This window comes from Mesoplodon mirus, assembly GCF_964341445.2.
Source record: "Mesoplodon mirus genome assembly, chromosome: 4".
In the NCBI taxonomy this organism is placed as follows: domain Eukaryota; kingdom Metazoa; phylum Chordata; class Mammalia; order Artiodactyla; family Ziphiidae; genus Mesoplodon; species Mesoplodon mirus.
Window position 1 is genome coordinate 162,825,203 of NC_138979.1, and position 5,398 is coordinate 162,830,600.

The window sequence follows — 5,398 nt, forward strand, 5'->3', positions numbered from 1 at the left end:
ATTTTTGACTGACTCACTGACCGCAGCCAGTGGCCAGAATGCTCTTGTCGCTCCTTCAGCCCCGGGACTACCGGGGCTCACTGCTGACCACAGGGCCTCTTCCCCTGAGTTCCGCCTCCAGGTGATGCCAAGCCCTCCCCAAGGGCTGATGGGCTTTCCCTATAAGGCAGCTTAAAGGAAAGAACAGGAAGAGACGGCATGCCCACCCCAGGCAGGAAATCATCACGGTAAACTGCAGGATCACACTCCCCTCCCCTTCCCACGCTGCCCCCTCTCCTCTGCTGGCGGGAGGCGTGTCATCTGGAAGCCCCCCTCCACCCCGCCCCCGCCTCAGGCAGCCAACAGGTGCCCCTCATCCCCAGCATCTTGCAGACCAGCACCCCTGCGCTGGGGGAGGCAGGAGAGGAACCGGTGGTTGAGTGATCCGCCCTTGTAACCAGAGCTTCAGCAGCCAGGCGGTGACTAAGGAAGGCTGCGGGGAGGGATGTGGCTTCCTGCCAAGTGCTGCTAAAAAGCCTCCAGGAGACTCATGCTCACCAGTCCCCGCAAGCACCCATGGGATGTGACCGACCCCAAACCGGAGGCTCGCAGCTTCCCCGTGTCAATAGTGCTTCACATCCACCATTTCATGCAGCCCTGACGACAGGCCCCTCAGAGAGAGGACCGGTTGTCATTCCCATTTTACAGAGAATGCGACTGAGGTCCGGGTTCACCCAGTCCCCAGTCCCACCGCGCCTGTTCTTCATTTTCACAGAGGAGGTCCTTCAAGGGATCACAGTGCATCCTGACCGAGAGGCAGGGGTCAGGGGCTGACGCTCCCCACCCCCACCCTAGATATGACCTCACCTGAGGGCCCAGGAGAGAAGGTGAGAGGATGGGGCTGCCCAAGGCCTGGACTGGGACAGGGATGCTGACAAGAACAAAGGAGGGCTTATCAGGGGTGGTGGAGAAGGCGGAGGGGTTGCCTGGTGGCCCAAACCCAAGAAATGCAGAAAAGAGAAAGAGGCAGCCTCTGGACCTGGGGGAAGGGGCGGGGTGGAGCAGCGGCCACTTCTTCCTCCAGCCTGGCCCCAGCCCATTTCTCCTATTCTTTCTGGCCCCCCGAATCTCCTCCCCCTCCCCTCCATTTATCCCGCTCCGGCTGCAGAGTTTCCTGGAGAGGAACAGAGAGAGACACAAAACCAAGATAAATAGAACTGAAGGGGGCTCGGAGAGGAGCATTCCAGAGCTAAAAATAACAGGGTCAGCTGGCTAGAAGCGCTAGGAGGCCTCCGGGCCCGCCCCACCCCTGCAGGGCGGCCCCTGCCAGCCCCCCACCCGTCCCTCAGCTCCCAGCTGGGTCTCCAAATCTGAGAAGTCAGGAATGCTAATCTGCTGTCTCCACACTGGCCCCCAGGTGTAGGGCCACAGCCAAGGCAGGCGGGGAGCTCATGGCAGCTAGACCCTCCCCCTCCATGGTGGCCACTGGAAAGTCTGGGCAGCTCCAGTGGGGCCACAGCTCAGCAGCTGACCCTCCCTCCTGCCTTTTCTACTGTCGTCGTCATCATCATCATTTTGATAACAGAGGAGTTTGCAGTCCTATCAGCAAAGGACAGCTCCTTCAGGCCAGGACGGACCTTGTCCTTCCTACAAGCACAACACCCCGGCCCCCCTAGAGTGGCACCAGATGCCAACTCTCTACCCTCCAGCAGCTCAGAGGGATCCACTGCAGCAGCTGAGACCAGTCCTGGAGCAAAGCAATCACACCTGCCAGAGTTCAGAGCCTTCTGGAAGTGTTAGCCCACTCTCCGCTGCGGCTGGGACCAGGTAGCCTGTGTCTTGGCCTGTGTGGGTCCGGGTCCCTGAGGACTCCCTGGGTACAGTTCTGTCCGTCTAGGGGCAGCTGCGTCTCTGCTGGGAAGAGGTCGGGGAACTGGGGTTGGCCTGATAGCTTAGGCAGGAGAGCCCTTTCCTCATATCCATGATGCCCCTGGAGTGTCCCTGCAGGAGTCTGGACTGTGAGTGGACGAGTTTCAGGCAACCATGCCTGGCTGCAGTAGCCCCACAGACGTGAGGGCGCCCTTTCCTGAAAAGCGGGGAGGGCTTGGACCGGCCTGCGCAGCATCAGCCCAGCCCACTGCTCGGCCCACGCTGGGGTTTGCTCCTCTCCTGGCCATGGGCAGAGAGAAAACAGAGACTCTTAAATCCAGTGCAAGCAGGGCCGGCTTAGCTGTGACTTAGTCCCGTAGTCTTTAGGCAGCCGGCAGAGGGGTTTTTGAGCAGCTGTGGGAGGCGGCTGCTGTCCTCCTGAGATGCAGGGAGGCTACAGAAAAGGAGTGTTCACAATCACAGGAACTCAGTCTCCTTTCTGACTGGCTCCTGGGTTGGGGATACCCCAGCATCCTGTCAGCCTCCGCTTGAATACATCCAGTGATGGGAGGCTCATCCCTGTGAAAAAGCTCCGGTTATTAGCAATCTCTTCCTTGTTGTGCTGAGCTAGACTCTCCATCCCTGTGCCTCTCACCGTCTGGTTCTGCCCTCTGCAGCCACAAAGCTGCTCCCCTTAAGCAGGAAGGCCTTTCAGAGGTAGAGGACTGCCTCTCCAACGATTGGGTCCAGGCATGCTTTCAAATGCGAGAACTGGGGAAAGAATTAGATGATTCAAAATCATGCTGCAGTGTTGATAAGAACACTTCCCAACTCTGCTCGTGACCCCGTGTCTCACGCCATGCACACGGGGGCTCTTTAGGTAGCGGGGTGGAATCGTTTGCTGCCCTGCCTGGGTAGACTCTGGAGGAAAGATTCTCACATGTCCAATAAATATTGGGTCTTTCTCTGACAGCAGCTGGACACTGCATTGTTTACCAGATTGATTGGATTCCTCAGGCCAGAGACCTGGGTGTCCTGGAGACTCATCTCATTCCCTCCCCACCCCCACCCTGAACAGGTCCTCTCAGTTCCCCATCCCACCCTGTACCCCCTCCCCCTGCAGGTCTCATTTCTACCCACTTTTCTCCATCCTCATGGCCAGCGCCCTAACCTAAGTTGCCTTTACCTCTCACCTCCTCACTCTCCACTTCCAGATCCACCCCCACCCCCCCAGTTCATTCTCTACCTAGAAGCCAAAGCATGGGTCAGAGCCCATCATTCACCTGGGTAAACCTAACAGTGGTTGTCAGTGTGCCTCGATAAAAAACCGAACTCCTCACCATGAGCTCTAAGGCCTTCAACACCAGGTTCTGCCCCACCTCCGTGACCAGTGGCCTTCTGGAGCCAAGTCGTTTCCTGCCGCAGGGCCTTTGCACTTGCCAGTCCCTCTCCCTGGAACATCATTCCATTAGCTCTTCACAGGCCTGGCTCCTTTTAACCTTCAGGACTCAGCTCGACTGTTACCTTCTCAGAAAGACCTCCTGTGACTACCCTACTTTAATTACAGCCTCTGTTATAGGGCTTTTTTCATTTAATCTCTGTCACTTACAATGTATTTATGCGTGTACTCATTCGTTTATATTATTGTTTGTCTACCACACAAGCATATAAGCTCCATGAGAACAGGAGCCCTGTTTGTCTTGCCCTCCGCTGGACCTGCTGCATCCCACATTGGGCCTGGCACGCATGGGCACAGAGGGAATATGTGTTGGATGATGAATAACACCCTTGCCCTTGCCCAGTCTACAGGGATATTTGGAATCCAGCCCTCCTTGGAAACAGAGAGATGGACATGGAAACCACCCAAGGGTGGCAGAGATTCCTCCTGTAGAGCCCAAGGTCAGCACTGCCGGGTCCTCTGTGTTCCATTCCCACCTGCCCGATCTGCTTACTTAAAACGAGGGGTGGCTGCAAACCGATGCCCTCACAGGTAGACCTGTCTTATGATGCAGGAAACGGGGCTCCACCCTGACACGGCTAGTAAAAGGAACTCTGCAGGGAGTAAAAACAGAACTGTAATTAGTGTGTGATACCTGATTTGGACACTAAGACGACCGAAACAAGACAAAACAAAATGACTGCACATCTAGGTGACGAAGTTCAACCAGTGTGCGTCTGCACGTGAGGGGCCAGCACGCTCTGTCTGGGCACCGGCTCCTTCAGGTTGCGTGCACCTAGGGGGCAGTGTGTATTTGAGTGGAGCACCCTTGTATTTCTTATTCCCCGTACTTTCTTATCTCTTCCCCTTTTGGCAAATGTAAACAACCCCACTGTGATCTAGTCCTCGGTGGGCTCTGGGGCGGGGGAGAAGCTAGACAAGAATGGTAGGAAGGAGTTCTCTTCCAGAACAGTTCATGTCCCTATTTTCTGTCTTGGGGAGCACAGTCCCACCTACCTGCTGCCCTGGGAGATGTCCTGGACGCCTCATCCAGGAGGCGTCATCATCCTTTCACTCAAGCACCAGATACAGTCACTTCTTAAAGAGCTCTGATCGCCTCCCCACCTCCTGCTGGTGCCCTAGGTCAGGCCATTGTCCCTCTGGGGATTGCTGTATAAACCTCCCCTTAACCTCGCATCCACCTAACCCTAACCATCCCCTCACCTCCGCCACCTCATCCCTCCTCCACGGGCCCTCCACAGGCACAGCCATCTTTAAAACACACATCTGGCCTCGCCCTTTCTCACATCTGGCCTCGCCCTTTCTCACCGAGGGCCCACAGGCCTCCGAGAGCCTGGCTTGTCCCCCTCCCCACTCCTGACCCCGCCTGTCTGGCTCCCGTGGCAGCCCCTCCTTCCACGCTGGACTGGATGAAGCATGAGCTTCCAGAGGTTCGCACGGCACCTCCCTGGACCCCATCTCCCCCAAGGAGGGCAGCACAGTGCCCAGAACATGGTGGTGACGCACCGGGCCAAGGCGACCTGTCAGATCTTTCCTCCTCAGCGAGCCGGGTAACCACGTGGAGGCAGCCGAGGCCCCGCGGAAGGAGCCAGCGAGCCGGGCCAGGCAGCAGCTGGCGTCGCCATGGAAACCGTGCGCAGCGCCACCCGGGGCCTGGCCTTTTCACTCTGCCTCTTTGGCCGGCTTCCTCAGCCACCCTGAAACCCATTCACCCAAGCGAGCCGGGGCCTCGCCCCTGCCCCCCACCGGCCCGCCCTCTGTCCGCTCCGGCCGGCTCTTCCTCCCCCACCCCTTCCTCCCCCTCCTCTTCCTCCCCGCCACCCTCCCTTCGGCAGCCTTTGCCAAAGCGCTGGGAGGGGAGAGCTGGGCCAACGAAGGACTCAGATTTTCAATTCTAAGCAGATTTCCCCTCCACAGGCAGAGAGCCCTTTCATGCATTTTTTTTCCCTATTATCATAAACGCAGGAACTTGCATTAGGATGAATGAGCAGAAACTCCTGTCTTTGTCAGAGCCTTGGCAGAACGCCAGGCGTAGAATGACCTAAAACATTCAGAACTAAATGGAGCTGGAGAGGGGGTGGAGATCCCTCG

At 57.4% G+C, this 5,398-nt stretch overlaps 1 long non-coding RNA gene across 1 annotated transcript; it reads right to left on the minus strand.

The window, feature by feature from the left end:
* Positions 1 to 300: 300 nt before the first annotated feature.
* LOC309802792 lies at positions 301 to 5,035 on the minus strand. Its single transcript, XR_014293869.1, has 3 exons — positions 4,814 to 5,035; positions 3,801 to 3,900; positions 301 to 2,619 (listed from the first exon to the last, which is right to left on the minus strand). It is a non-coding gene; the product is annotated as an uncharacterized lncRNA (long non-coding RNA).
* Positions 5,036 to 5,398: the final 363 nt, after the last annotated feature.